Genomic DNA, 16,883 nt, shown 5'->3' on the forward strand with positions numbered 1-16,883 from the left:
ATTTATTACTTATTGATGTTTGAGTTATATATGCATCAGCTGACTTTTTGCAGTGAGGGCAACAAATAATTGGAACAATGATAAAAATCAACATCAAACTAGAAAAAGGGTTAAAGTGGGAAGAATGATATATTGTGAATAATCACAACATTCAATCTAACTTATTTAAGTAAGTTATTGAGGCCAAAAAATGAAAAACAGTAAAAATAAGAAGTACTTCTTCAGGATATGTATAATCATAAAAGAAGATGGGCTAGTCACTTAGTGACCAGGATAACAGTTGACATCCAGACAGTACCATTGCTCTGCTTGTACATATAAAGTATTCAGGGACCTAGGCAAAGAGTTCAAGCACTTTGGATAGATTCCCCATAGAGAATCAATGGAAGAACCTAGACAAGAATTGTGCAGGATGATAAAGTATGTGGGGGTTGAAATATGCCCTGTTAAAGAGAACATCTACACAAGTGGGACCAATTATAGACCTTATGAAGAACTTACGAAGTATTGAATGGAACATTATGATATCAGAAGAATTGAAATTTCAGGTGCTATAAAGGGTAAAAGCTAGGGGCATGGTGTCTATAAGCAGGCTGAAATATATTAGCAGCAATGATTTGCCAATGAAAAGTAGTGTTGAAAATTTCATCAAAATATTTATGACCAGAAAAGAAGGTGAATTGGACATGTAGTAAGGCTTGATTAAGTTTGGAGAGCACTAATGCTATGTGAAAGAGGTTCTTATAAGAAAAGAAAACAACCCTATAAATAAATCACCAGAGAGTCTAAGCAAATGAGGGTGCAAAAAAAGCCCTCATAACACAATTACAGCTGCCATATTGGCCATATTAAAATGCAGATCTGACTGAATAACTGTTTTCCCCACTAAAGCAAAACATAAACAAACTTCCATACATCTCTACTGTTCTCAAATAATACACAAACTCTTCAGTGTAGCATTCAAAGTCCTTCACAATCTGGCTTCCATCCACTATTACCATCTTTTTATATTATTCTCCAGTCACATATTTTTTTTCTAGTTATACATGCCTTCTAGCTTTTTTCTGCATATACTATTTCATCATCTATCAATGTAACTTTTCTCTAGTGGTCCCCAATATCTTAACTGTATGCTTTCTCATTTTTTCCTCATGGAATTGAAGCTTCCTTCAAGGCATAGCTCAGGTAGCATCTTCTAAACAAAGTTATTCCTAGTCCCTTCCAATTGTTAATCATCTCCCTCAGTGAAATTGCTTTTTATGGTTTCATATGTCTTCTGAATTTACTTACACAGACATATACTAATCCTTATCAGTAGCGTGGTAGTCTTTTAAACAAGTGTACTATTTCATTTTTGTCTTTGTATTTATAATACTTAATACAGTGTCTTGCATATAGTGTGCAATTAATAATTTTTGATTGAATTAGATTGAATGATATTCTGAAGTGCAAAGGAAATTAATTAACTTATACCTTCTAAATAACATATTCAACAAATTTGAGTTTAAATATTAAATAAAATAGATGAATTTTCAGAAAGACAGAATAATTTAAATTATTCATACTGATAAAAAAATTGATAGGTCAGGTATCTGATATGGAAATTCATCAAACAAAAGGAACTTAAGGAAGGTAAATAAAGATATATGTCATTAGAATAACCAGAAGAAAAATCAAGTTTCACACTCTAGAGAGACACAAGATTAATTTCTTTTATAAGCCTTATCTTTGATGACTTTATTCATGCAACCCATGAAGAGAAATAAGGAAGTTTCTTAGAGGAGGGAGAAAACAGAGAGAGAAAGAAATTAACATTATAGCATTGTAGACTTGGAGTTTGCATCTTCTCCATTTCAACATCCTCATTTTCTAAATGGGTGCAATTGAGGTCGATATATATGTAATTTTTTTTATCTGGATCAAGCAGCGGGGAGTTGCACACCTCGGATTCAGGTCAGAGTCCACTGACTCTAGATCCCAAGCTCATTTTCATTGTGCTTCCTCTTTCATAAATTAAGATTTCTCAAAACAGGTCACCACAGATGATGGTCTTTTGAACAAACATGTGGTGGGAATATAAGGAGTAGGATGGTTTACAATCATATTTTGATTCTGGGTGGGCAAAGGAAGATACAACATTCCTTTAGAAGATGACATGGATGAGGGTCATTTAGGGGAAAATGTTAGAGCATTTATGGCAAAACCCATAAAGAGGATGAAATAATGCCATCTACAATGGGAAAAAAAGCTTGCAGAGGTGAATTAATATTGAAATAAGGAACCATTAAGAACTAGGTCCATTCAAATAAAGAAGCAGGGGATAAATAATATATTCAAAAAAAAAGAAAACAACTCAACTCTCCTGGGCAAAGGAAATTTAAAGAAAAATAACGATAACAATAGCATGAAAGAATGAGCACTTTGACTAAGCAGAGGAATGGGAGAGGTGTAACAATAATGACTGGCATTTATATAGCACTCACTTTGTGCAAGCACTAAGCTAAGGACTTTACAAATAACTAATTATTATACACACAACAGCCCTGGGAGTTAGGTGCTATTATTATCCGCATTTTACATATGAGGAAATTAAGTCAGAGAAAGTTCAAGTGACTTGCCCAAGGTCTCACAACTAGTTATGTCTGAGGCTGGATTTGAACTAAAGTCTTCCTGGTGAATATTTATGAAAATACAAATTGCCCAGATTGACAGATCAAGAAATAAAATGCATAAATAACATCATTGTAGAAAAAGAAATTGAACAAGCCACTCATGATTTCCCTAAGAACAAATCCCTTGGGCCAGATGGGTATACACATGAATTCTATAAAACATTCAAGAATAATTAATTCTAATAGGATATAAACTTTTTAGAAAAAAATAGGGGAAGAATGAATCCTACTAAACTCCTTTTACGATACAAATTTGGTGCTGTTGCCTAAATCAGGAAGAGCTAAAACAGAGAAGAAAACATAGATCAATTTCCCTAATGAATAGCAATACAAAAAAATTGAACGAAATAGTAGCAATATATCATAAGGATTATACACTATGACCAAGTGGGATTTATATCAGAGATGCAGGGCTGATTCAATATTAGGAAAACTCTCAACAGAAATCACATGAATATCTCAATAGAGGATGAAAAAGGTTTGTTTTTTTTGACCAAGTATAGAACCCATTCCTATTAAGAACAAGAGAACACATAAGAATAAAGGGAGTGTTGCTTAAAATTAGAAGCAGTATCTCTCTAAAATCATCAGCAAGCATTATCTGTAATAGGGATAAGCTAGAAGCCTTCCCAATAAAATCAGGGGTTAAGCAAAGATGCCTATTATCACCACTATTATTTAATATTGTACTAGAAATGTTAGCTATAGCTATAAGAGAAGAAAAAGAAATTGAAGAAATTAGAAAAGGCAAGGAGGAAACAAAACTATCACTTTTTGCAGATGATATGATGGCATATTTAGAGAACCTAGAAAATCAACTAAAAAGCTACTTGAAATAATTAACAACTTTAACAAAGTTGCAGGGTATAAGCTAAACCCACATAAATCATCAGCATTTCTTTGTGTGACAGCAAGAGATAAAGAAATTCCATTTAAAATAACTATAAATTAGGGGCAGCTAGATGCTGCAGTGGATAAAACACTGGCCCTGGATTCAGGAGGACCTGAGTTCAAATCTGACCTCAGACACTTGATACTTACTAGCTGTGTGACCCTGGATAAGTCATCTAACCCTCACTGCCCTGCAAAAAAAAATAAAATAAAATAACTATAAACTATATAAAATACTTGGCAGTTTACCTGTCAAGGCAAACCCAGGCACTATGTGAACACAGTTATAAAACACTTTTCACGCAAGTAAAGTCAGATCTAAATAATTGGAAAAAATATCAATTGCTCATGAGTAAGCTAAGCCAATATAATAAAAATTGACAATTCTCCCTAAACTAATTTATTTATTCAGTAACATACCAAACTACCAAAAAATCACTTGATAGAACTAAAAAAAAATTACACCATAATTCATCTGGAAGAACTAAAGGGTCAAAGAATATCAGGGGAATTAATTTTTAAAATATGAAGGAATTTTGATAAGGTTCTGAGACTTAAAATGATCATCAAAATGTTAAATACAGATAGAAGTATTGAGATAGGATCACCATTATGGGGAATTCCTCTATGATTTGGACCAAGTATTAACTGGCTATCTCTTCTGGGATAGCATAAAAATACAAATATTATATTAATACATCTTCAAAATAATTTATTGTAAGAAAATTAAAATAATTAGGTATTACCTGTCATTCATTAAATTAGTAGAGATGTTGCTATTGTTCCTCTTACAGACCATAGAAATGAGTCCATCAATTTGATGAAGGTGGCTTGAAACTAAGAATAGGACTAATGATTCTTTACCGACTGTAAGAGGAACTTTGGCAACAATCATCAAGGATCCCATCATTTAACCTCCCTTGGACTTAAAACAAAACACAAAAGGAAGAAATTTTCTCTTCTCTCCCACTCCCAAACACAGTTATTACTTGCCATATAAACACATCACTTTGCTCCCAGGTGGTTACCCAGAAAAGTCTTCTGCTTTTATGGTTCCTTTTCTGACCACAGGTAAACAACTAGCAATCCAAGGATATGAATACATACAGACTTGGAATTTACCCTCTCGGTCAAGTTCTGAATTTTTGGTGCCAGTCTGGAGTGTCATTTCCTTAAAAAAAAATAACATTGGTCTATGTATCAGAAATTATTCCAAGGGGGACAGCTAGATGGTGCAGTGGTAAAGCACCAGCCCTGGATTCAGGTGAACCTGAGTTCAAATTTTGCCTCAGACACTTGACATTTACTAGCTGTGTGACCCTGGGGAAGTCACTTAACCCTCATTGCCCCACAAAAAACCAAACAAACAAACAAAAGAAAGAAAGAAATCATTCCAGATTTATGTTCTCAGTTGTGTAAATGAGAACATTCTATATCAAAGCCAAAAATTAGGATGATAACACAAAATGGCAACAAGTTCAGGTTTGTTTATTTTTTTTAAATCTTCAAGTTAGGGGAAAAATGTGAATATTTAAAGGTAGAAAAGCAGTTACTGGTAAAATGGGAAGGATTAGACCTAGAAACAAAAAGGACTACAGAGTCCTCTATCCAATCCCTATATTTTTCAGATGAGAGCAATGAGACCTAGAGCCGTTCAGTGGCTACCCAACATCAAGCATATAGCAAGCAGAAAAAATTAGCTCTGAGCCTAGTTCTGCTGACTCAAAAAACTAGTACACTTTCCATTGTCCCCACACTAGCTGAAAGCATCAGGAAAACCTTCATTAAGAAGATGACACTGGGGGCAGCTAGATGGTGCAGTGGATAAAGCACTGGCCCTGGAGTCAGGAATACCTGAGTTCAAATCCAGCCTCAGACACTTAACACTTACTAGCTGTGTGCCCCTGGGCAAGTCACTTAACCCCAATTGCCTCACTAAAAAAAAAAAAAAAAGAAGAAGATGATGATGACACTTGGGGCAGCTAGGTGGCGCAGTGGATAGAGCACTGGCCCTGGATTCAGGAGGACCTGAGTTCAAATCCGACCTCAGACCCTTGACACTTAAACCCAAATGCCTCACCAAAAAAAAAAAAAAAGAAGAAGAAGAAGAAGATGACACTTGATATGAGTCTTAAAAGAAATCAGGTACTTCATGAATGAGAGGTAAGGAGGGGTACACATCACATCACATCCCAGGCACAAGGAAAAGGCACTAATATGGGAGATGTGTAAAATCAATAGGAAGGTCAGTTTAGGTAATAATAATATAGTACCTACCATATGCCATTCACTGTGCTAAGTGCTTTTAAATTATCTCATTTCAGCCTCACAACGAGCCTGGGAGATAGGTCCTATTATTACCCCATTTTACAATGAAAAGACTGAAGCAAAGTAGGGTGAGATGATTTGCCCAGGATCACAAAGCTATTAAGTATTGGAGGCTAGATTTGGAATCAGATCGTTCTGACTGGGAAGGGCAGGGATGGCTATATCTACTGTGTCTCCTAGCTGCCTGAAACTGTATATAGTAGTCATGTTTAGTAAAACAAGAAAAGTATAAATGAGATGAGGTTAGGAAGAGCTCTAAAGGCCAAAGAGTAGGACCTATACTGGATTCTAGATATGATTGATATAGGGGCCAAATTCCAATTAGGAAGTGTTAGCTAGGCTGCTCATGCCAATATTGGGGCAAGGAAGGAGACCAACAGCCTCCCTCAAAAACAGAACATGGTGTATTAACAAGAACAAACTTAAAAACACAAGCAAGATCAGTAGAATTAAGGGAAAAGAAAAAAAAAGAATGGGGGAAGGGAAACAATACAACCTGAGTCACACCACCACCCAGGGATCAGCAGAACACAGGGCCGCTTTCTGCCTTTTTCTAGCTTCATGCCAGAATGGGGAAACTCCTCCCTTCTCCTTCCTAGCCGACCACAAGCTGTCCACACACAGCCCCAAGTTACTTGGCTGGCAGCCCTGACTGACAGTCACATGACTGCCCTCACTGGGCTTCCAGTCATTATAATTTTGCCAGGCCCATGTAGGTGTTGGTGAGTGGTGATCACATGAGGTGCCAGCACCATGATGATGGCTACAACCAGTGGGTGGAACACGATGCTGTTGTGGAGGCACAGCGCCTGAGCTCTAGGCCAGTGTGCATGCCATTTTTTTTTTAATTCTAGCCAAAAGATGGGGCCATAAAAACCTTAAATCACAATTAATTCTTTACATTGTGAAGCACTGGGGTTAACCAAGAAGAGAGGTGACCATGAGACATATGATTTAGGAAGATCATAGATCTTTGGATGCATACTCTTGGTCTATAGATAATGAAATAAAGCCTAGGGAGATGAAAGGTCCTTTCCAATGTTACATGGTGCACCAACTCCAAACTTATTATTATTATTTTTTTGGTGGGGCAATTGGGGTTAAGTGACTTGCCCAGGGTCACACAGCTAGTAAGTGTTAAGTGTCTGAGTTCAGATTTGAACTCAGGTCCTCCTGAATCCAGGGCCAATGCTCTATCCACTGCGCCACCTAGCTGCCACCTAAACTTATTATTCTTTCACTGTTCCACACTGTCTCACTGATTTAGTTCACTTGCAACCCCTCACTCACGTTTAAATTCTAGGTACTGTTTTGGTTTGCTTGCTTAGTGTATGAGAATATGTTCCTTGTCCGCACAGGTCCACTTGTTTTATATTGGCACCAAGACTTTTTTTTTTCCCTTCTTGAATAGGTACTAAGAGTTCTATATTTGGGTAAACCACTGTATGGCTCTCCAAGGTCCATACTGCTAGCTCAAGTCCAGGAGTAAGCAGGGAATTGGCACTGCAACTGCTAAATCCTTTCACACAAGTACTTCCAGTCTTTCCTTTAAGTGCCTTATTTTGGTTACTGTCTAGGAATACAAATAAAAATAACTCATAAATCTCTGCTGACTAGTCCCCTATCCCACTGAGATTTCAATATTTTTTTCAACTTCATAGGACCCCAAAGGATTACTTATTAACTTGTAGATTAAATCCATTCACTAAGGCATAATTAAAAATAATTAAGTACAGGGATAGAGTTCTGAAACAGTAAGGCTATTCCTGGGAGATTTCTGAAATCTCTCTCCCTATTGCCTAGCAGACAGCTGCTTCTGGTGAGGTCTGAAATGTCAACTCCCATATAGTACTTTGTAACTAATATTTCCTAGCCATGCTTCAAAACTATACTGGTAAGGAATGATCCTTCTACAATTTTGATACCCAAAGTAGAGGGGTTCATGGCAGTCTCTTTCTTGAATCAACTGCATTCTTAAACTTTTGGCCTTCCATATAGAAAACAATATCCTCTGTATTTATGGGTTCTTGTGTCCTTCTAAACAGAAGCTAGACAAGACCCTAATAGACACCTCACAGAGGGGTCACTGAAGGGCAGGTAGTCAGACTCTGTTCCAGATGTCTTATCCCACAGGTGTCATTTGTCCTCCCCTGTTATCTTCTGCAATTGGCTGGGGTTGGGGCAGGGTTGGGGATAGAAGAATCCCCAGTCAAAATGAAAAAATCAATTATCCTTAACTAGTGGTACAAAAATTCCTTATCCCTCCCCCAGCTCAAGACTTACAGTTTTTGTTTTTGTTTTACATTTTGTGACTCTTTGCTTTTAAATGGTCTCTTGTCCAGTCTGAAGTTGGAACAACTATATGCACCTGACTTTGCCTTAAAAGTCATGACACAATTAGAGTCACACAGTCTATCTTTTTGTCACCTTAAAAATTGAACAGCTCAGGGTTTAAAGGACTTAACCTAACCAGGTAAAATGAAATTGGCATAAAACAATTACATTATTTTCTATTTGTGCTGCTCAGTCACTTTGCTGTACACCCTAACATAATTTTCCTTTAAATTTTCTCTTGTATTCCTCCATAAAGTTTCTACTGTTGGGGGAAAATGAGCAGGTATAACTCTCCTGGATCTCTCCTGATGCATTGATAGAGATGGATGCAGGTCATGCCATGTTTGATGGTTGTGCACCTCTCAATCTGCACCCACTGAAATGTCCTGCAAAATGAATGAACAAGTGCTGTCTGTCCCTTTTGTGATTTGGGCGTATAAAATTCTCATGAATAAGACCAATTGGGAATGACAGAAGGGCCCACTAAAAGTCCCTTCATGGTCTGCTACCAGGAAGATTTGTCACCCGTTGTCATATTTTTGGGGACAGTGACTGGTATCTTTTCTTCCCCGCAAGGTCTGAATTGTAAAGGCTCAGCATGCAATAGAATCCTCAAGGACAGCAACTACACACATCCATCCCTTTATTAAAAACATCCAGGCTTTGTATTATTAACTGCATTTCATAGACGGAGGTTGGGACATGCAGGCCCTTTATTGCTTTGCTGATCTCTTGCACTATATTCTCCCTCAAAAAGCACTCCAGTGGCCTAGACTCCTCTTTGTCCAACTCTTTAGAGTCCTAACATCAGAGGCAACTTCACAGTGATGCTTGGTTTTATGTGAGGGATAATAAATGGGGACAAATAGATTGCAAAGTTGTAAATCAATTGAGGTTTCAAGTAATATCAGCAGTGGGGATATTGCCAAGACTTGGTGTTATCAGAGTATGGATGAAAACATGGAGTTTGTAGCCCGGTGAGGATTCACCTTCACTATCAGTGATTTTCACAGAACTGCAAAATCATTTTAAAGAAATACTTACTTTGGGCAACATAAATATGCTCGGTATTATCATCTACGTGTATCCACGTATATCTGCTTCTATATGTCTTGCTTTTTGACTCTATGGACTACATTATACACACACACACACACACACACACACACACACACACACACACACACACTTTCTTTTAAGTATTTTTTTAAACCTCCAAGTGTTCCCAAATACCTGTAGCAGAAAATTGAATGTCTTTCACTTGGCATTCAAGGCCCTCTACAATCTCATCCTACTTGACTTTTCAGATTTATCTCTGGCTACTCTCTTCTTTAACCTTCTGCTTTATCATTTTCCATGAGTACTTCATCCTTCTCAATGCCTTTATGTCCTTATTTACACCCTAGCCCTGAATGCCCTCCCACTCCTCTACTTATCCACTTGCTCTCCAGTCTTGAAAGCCTATCAAGTTCCATCTCATCCATCAAGCCATTCCAGTTAATTCCAGACTCCAGACATCTCTGCTTTCCTCTGAGTTCCTATAGGGCTTACTGTCTGTTGCAAGAGTGAGGTATGAATAAGTCACTGTCTTATGACACTTATTGTACTCTTGTTTTTTTGTGTGAGGCATCATGTATGAAACACTGGAATTCTATTTGGGATGACCTAGGGTCAAATTCTGTTTCAGGCAATTGCAAGATATTTAACCTTGGGACAGTCATTTAAATACTCTGAGCTTGTATTTTTTTTTTAAATCTATTAAATGGGAGTATATTAAATATGTTGAGGTGCAAATGAGACGATTGTAAAGTACTTCCCAAAATTATAACTGCTATGTGAGTACATTATTATTATTTGCATTTAACTTTGGAGATCCTTAAATGACCAAAAAAGCCCACATGTTAATAATTACATTTCTCCTCTATAGCAGAAACATAATGGTGCCCATAGAGTAGGGCCTCAGTATACTTATTGATTGCAGAACCCAGGGGAAAGACAAACTTTCCTCTGTGATCCTTCTATTATTCTTCCAATTATTTTCTTCAATTTAGTTTATTTCCAATTTCAATAATCAATTGTTGAGGTGGTTTCTGAGTTCTCAAGCATCTTCAAGTTTAAGAATGAAGATAAACTCAGACCTATGAGGGGTATGTGGTATAGAGGAAAGAGCTTGCAGTTACTTACAAGAAAGCTATGGTAAAACCTAAGCTTTGCCATTTATTGACTAGATGGTTTGGGGCAAGTCTTTCAAACTCAATTTGCTTATATTTAATGATTATAATAAGTTCATTCCCTACTATATCGGGTTACTGTGAGGAAAGAGTTTTGTTAATCTTATAGCTCTATAAAGAAATATTACTATTACAACTAAGGAAAGCCATGTGATTGCTTAAGCAACTCCTAGGAGAAACAAACCTCTCTAGGTTTTAAAATTTACTGTATATTGTCAACAGTGGGAATTATCAATTGGAATAGAAGATATTTGCGTTTTATTCCCCAGTGCTCTTTTCTCCCTACATCCATTTCAGCTTAGCTGGCTGGTTTGTTTCATATGTACACAGGTGGGTTTACTACGAGAGACAAGAGCTAGACTAGGTAGACACCTGCTGAGGGCAAAACATAGAGTTGTGGAGGTGTGGAGGGGGATTTGTGAGAGGATGAAGTATCCTGGGGGCAACTAGGTGGCGGGTAGGTGGCACAGTGAATAAAGCACTGGCCCTTGATTCAGGAAGAGATGAGTTCAAATCCAGTCTCAGACACTTGACGCTTACTAGCTGTATGACCCTGGGCAAGCCACTTAACCCTCATTGCCCTGCCCCCCTCCAAAAAATAGGTATCTTAGATTTTTTTTAACTACAGCTATTAAAGACAGTGTTCAAATTTGTGAATGATTTAATAAATGCCCAAGTTTATGAGTGATTTAACAAATGTTTAAACTTATGTTTTTCAATATAGAATTTTTGGGTTACTTGAGCTGACTTTAAAGCACAAGCCCTATAGAAGACATGACTCTTGTATGAGTAGTCTTTTCTAATATATGATATTTCTGCTGACAGGTATAAAACAATAGCTATACTGAGTCATGGTTCTTATTTTTGTTGGAACTAAAGATCTATTTGGGGTTTTGAGTTTTCAGGTGTGTATGTATATAGATTGGTGAATATTTTCAATATCTCAACTATGGCTATGGGGAAAAAACTATAAGAGTTCAGAAAAAAATTAAAATAAAAAAAGAATTCAGAAAAGAGAGAGAGAAAATAACCTGCATTTTTCAGTACACATGGCATTGTAATGGATACTGACTAAAAAGAGGTATGTAGACAGCAAGACTGCAGATCCATGTGGCAGTAGAGGAATTCATAGACTTTAAAGGACTATGCTATTTCTCTTAAGACTTTAGGTAGAAGATGGACTGGAAATTCTAGTCAGATAAAGGAATCACCTTAGAATAACTATATTTTGATTAAATCATCTGTCCAATTTATTTCGGAGTTATGGAAATTAAGGCCAAGAAAAGTCAGATAACATGATCACATTTTCTTACAAAGCTAGTGTTACATAAGGGATTGTAACCCAAGAGCTCTGCTTCTAAAAAGAAGGCTTTTTTTCCACAAACCATGCTTGTTAAAGCTGGAAGCCCATTTCATCTGACCTCTTCATTTTGCAGATAAGGAAAAGGAGAATCAGACAAATGAAGGTTGCTTAGTCTTGCTTAGACTTGCACAAGTGTATTCCATTTATACATATGACTTTTTATTGTTGTTGCTATTGTGCATTGGTAAACTCGCATTGAACTCTGCTCCAAAGAGATCAAACTTGGACCAAGTGCCACCCCCTTCCTCTCCCTCCCCTCCTCAATATCATAATAATCTGCCACTCTTTACTGTGGCACTTCAGGAATGAGCTGGGGAGTCTTAAAAACCATCCCACTCTCAGATTCAATAGGCAGGTTAATAGAAAACAATTTTTATGGCTCAATAAAGGACCCGGGAACAGTGGAACATTAATATTTGTTTCCCAAAGAGTGGACCTTAGGAGCATAAAGCCACAAGGAATTGAAATATAACCCCAAACGGGGCGGTGTATCCACTTTGCACGGTTTCACTTTACACTACCATTAATCAGGGGGTGGAAAGCAGCTTCCCACAAAACCTGTCTTACCAGCCAGCCAACACTTAGGAAAGCTGCTCCCCTTTCCAACTGCCCCTCCTCCCAGGGATTAGGGAAAACAGTAGAGTTTGCTAACTACCTTGTGTGATTACAATATCATTTTCATGATCCATTCTTAATAAAACAAAAGGAGGCCCTATGATTAAGAAAATATCTTCTGGTTTTTATAATGTAAAATACAAGCAATTTTATCAGCATTAACACTGATTGGCTGCCATTAGCCCCTTGCCTTCTAATAAAATTTATGATACCTTTCAGGAGCCCAATTTGATAGAAAGTGAAGTGATTGCACCCTGCTTAGATATCTCTCTAGCATCTATTCCAACAATAATGCAGTAATTTTATGCATGAAATAGCACAATTGGCATAAATAGTTATAATACTGAGTGCTGTCTAAGGAAACTGGCTGGTGGAAAATTAGAAAGCGCTTCACACTTTTGAAACAGGTAATTAGGATTTTTCTCTGTGCTCATACAAGGCAGACTGGAGTTTCATTTTATATTTCATGTTTCATTAAAATATAGGTGTTAAAAATAAATGTTGAATTTAAAACTGCATACATTATGAAAATTAAAGGTACAGTACTTGGTAGAGGTAAAAAGGGGGAGTATAAAAAGCCTTAGGACTTCTGAATTTGGTTCCTGTGAGGATTTTTTTTTTTAATACTTGGACAGGTAATAAAGGTTTTCTTCTAGTGTATTACTTTAAAAAGATTGGTTCAGAACTCAGTGCCTTGGAATTGTGGACTCTGTAGCTTTGGGAGCAACTGCAGAATCCAACTGGTGATGAAGTCTTTATTTTAATTGGTGGTCAAAGGTGGCCCTCCAGAAGATGCTGCAGGATCAACAAGTGTGCTTGAATTTGGCAACAGGCATAACAGTTCCTTTTCTCTTCCACATCCTGACCTTGGCTGCTCATTCAGACTGGGGCCATCCCCAGTGGAACCTTTCTATTCTCCTGAATTGTACTGTGGTTTCTGGAGGCGGGTAACAGAGATGTGATGACACCATCATATTAACCTCCACTTGTGACCTAATGCAGAGGGAGACTTTAAAGTTTTCCCAGCTGTGTCATTAAATTGACTGCCCTGTACACTCTGACATGACACTCCAACTACAGAACAATGAAAATGGTAGAGCATGTAGCACTGTCTGGTGGACAGTTTAAAGGACTAGGAATTAGGAGATATAGGTTCTAGCCTCTGCTTTGCTCTAAAAACCTTTTTTTTTTTTGCTTTAACCAATGCATTTAACCTCTTTGTGCCTCTGTTTCCTCACAATTTTAATATAAGAATTTTTTTTAAATGTGATCACTTGAAAGAAGTTAAAATAACTTTATTTTTACTTTGTTAATGCTGATGCACATTTTGCTCAGGGACACTTTTTTCTTCTCATTAGTAGACCAAAGTATGTTTTGGCATCAAGGAGGGTCAGAGATCACTGAATACATTAGAAAGGAAACTATTTGGAGAGGAGGAAGGGATCGACCTGTGCTGGAGTTGAAGTCGAGGTTTTTTGTTTTTGTTTTTGTTTTTTTGGTGATCTTCAGGTTATCTGGAACTAGTACAAACAAAACTTACTGAAGCTGCAAAGGTTGCCACTGCTGTCTGGATTCCTCCAAATTCCAAATTCCAAAGACATTTGTTATGTATGTCCTATATGAAATCATAAAATATATCCAGTGGAATTCTCTAATCCCCTCTGCATTCATTAACTTCCCAATCCTCCTCTTGTCTGATAAGGACAGCTTGAAACTTTTTGCTCAATTCTGTACCCTTGTTCCTTTTGAACTTCCTATTTGGATATGTCTTAGGATATATCTACTCCCAGTAATTCACCAGGGTGGAGAAAAAAGGGGGGATAATCTAGGGAGAAAACAGGAAAAAATGCAGATAGTTTCATAACTCTCAACTTCACAATTCTCCCATTTCCACTCTTTAGTCTCACATTAGCAGCAAAATGTACAGAAAATAATGTAAGGAAAGGGTGGGAGAAAAGTGAGAAATAGGCTAAGATATGACTCAGTACCAGAACCAGAATCTTGGAAGGAGAGAGAGAAGGTAGAGAAGACTCTGATTTTTGGATCTCACCCAGATTCATTAATCCAAAGAACACATATCAAGTGCCTACTATGTAGCAACTACTGTGCTGATTATATAAATATCCAATTACACATATGGTTCCTTTCAAATAGGTTTTCCTGGTGCCTCCAACTACGACATCTACATTAGTCCCCAGTACAATATGATGCTCTTTACAGAACCATGCACCGAGTCAACATTCAATTAATCAAAACAAAAAAATGGAACTTCTGAATAATGAGTGGATCAAAGAACAAATCATAGAAACAATTGACAACTATATACTAGAACATTATAATGATGAAAAACATAACAAAATTTCTGTTAGGAGGCTAAATTAGTCATCTAGAGGAAAATAATTTCCTTAAAAACATATATTAACAGGGGCAGCTAGGTGGCACAGTGGATAAAGCATCTGTATTAAGGAGTACCTGAGTTCAAATCTGGCCTGAGACATTTAACATTTACTAGCTGCGTGACCATGGGCAAGTCACTTAACCCCAATTGCCTCACTAAAAAACAAACAAACAAACCATATATTAACAAAATAGGAAAAAAGAGAATTAACTAATTGAACATGCAAATAAAAAATTTTAAAGTCAACAAATTAATGAAGCCAAATGTTACCAACAGCAATAAGACAAGAGAAAAAAATAAAGGAACAAAGATAGGTAAAGAGATGATAAAACTATCCCTCTTTCTTGATGATGTGATGGTTTACTTGGAAAATCCTAGGGGATCAACAGACAACAGTTTCAGCAGAGTTGTAAGTTACAAAATAAATACTAAAAAATCAACAGCAGTATATTAATAATAAAATGCAAGGAACTATAATAGAAAAGGAAAATTCCTTTCAAATAAATACAAAATGGATAAGATATCTGGGGAAAAACTTCATAAAACACACAAAAGATTAAATTACAAAGTTCTCTGTAAAAAAAAATAATAATAAAGGACAACTTACGTAGCTGGAATAATATTCAGTGTCATGGTTAGGTAGTGCCAAAATAATGAAAATGACAATACTACAACATAAGTTTATAATGGGAATGCTATTACTAAAGGTAATGGCCAAGGGGATATTTTATAGAACTTGATGGATTAATAACAAATTCATTTTAAAAATGTGTAATATGAAGGGAAATAAAAAAAGAAGTAAGAACAGGGAGAAATATCACTTCCATACCTCAAATTATATTATAAAGTAGCTCTTACCAATGCCATCTGTTATTGGTTAAAGAAGAGAGAGAGATCATGCTCACTTAGGCAGTACATATACTAAAATTGGAAGGATACAGACAAGATTAGCTTGGCCTTTGCTCAAGGATGACATGCAAATTCATGAAAAAAGAAGAGAGAGATTAATGGAATAATCTTGATAGGGGAAATTCAGAAACAATAGCACTCAATAACTCAGAATTTTATAAAACGGAAAACATAAATTACTGGGGTAAAAAACTAGTTATTTGATTAATATTGCTAGAAAAAACCAAAAAGCAGAAATTAGGCTTAGGCCAACACCTAACACTATATTCCACAATACATTCTGAATAGATATGTAACCATAACATGAAATATCATATTATAAGATATATTAGAATAGAAACTGATCATTTATCTCTCACAGATGACAGATGTATTCTTGAACAAAAGATACAGGCAGTTACAAAAAAAAGATAATAGATAACTTTGATTACTCGAACATGAAAAGTTTTTGCACAGATAAAATTAATGCATGTAGGATAAGAAGGGAATTATTTGAATGGGGGAGGGGATATATACATGTGTGTGTTTGTGTGTATGTGTATATAAGTAATAGCCATTCCCCAATAGATAAATGGTCAAAGGATATGAATAAACAATTCTCTGAAGAAGGGCAAATTATCCACAACTACATGAAAGAATATTCCAAATGGCTATTTGTAAAAAATGTAATTCAAAACAACCTTAAGGATTCTCTTCACACTCAGAAAACAAGCAAAAATGACAAAAAAAATGCTAATAGCCAATGTTGTAAGGCTTATGAAAGAATATGCACACTAATATATTTGTGGTGGAGCATGAAATAGTAAAATCATTTTGGAAAACAGTATGGAATTATGCAAATAAAGTGACTAAAATGTCCATACCTTTTGATCCAGAGATTATATTATTGGACTTATATACCAACAAAGTTATCAATAAAAACAAAGTTCTTATATATTCCAAAGTATTTATAGCAGCGCTTTTTGTAGTAGCCAAGAATTAGAAACTATTTAGATGCCAAAAATTGGGAAATGAATAAATAAATTATGGCACATGAATATAAAAAATATTCTTGTGCTATAAAAATGATGTGTGATGAATACAGAGAAGAATGGAAATATCTATATGAACTGAGAAAGAGTGAAGGAAGTAGAATGAAGAAT

At 36.2% G+C, this 16,883-nt stretch overlaps 1 non-coding gene across 1 annotated transcript; it reads left to right on the forward strand.

The window, feature by feature from the left end:
- The first annotated feature begins 15,729 nt into the window (after window positions 1-15,729).
- Window positions 15,730-15,841, forward strand: LOC122737695. Its single transcript, XR_006354499.1, has one exon. It is a non-coding gene; the product is annotated as a U6 spliceosomal RNA (small nuclear RNA).
- Window positions 15,842-16,883: the final 1,042 nt, after the last annotated feature.

The sequence above is a fragment of the Dromiciops gliroides genome, chromosome 1 (assembly GCF_019393635.1).
Source record: "Dromiciops gliroides isolate mDroGli1 chromosome 1, mDroGli1.pri, whole genome shotgun sequence".
In the NCBI taxonomy this organism is placed as follows: domain Eukaryota; kingdom Metazoa; phylum Chordata; class Mammalia; order Microbiotheria; family Microbiotheriidae; genus Dromiciops; species Dromiciops gliroides.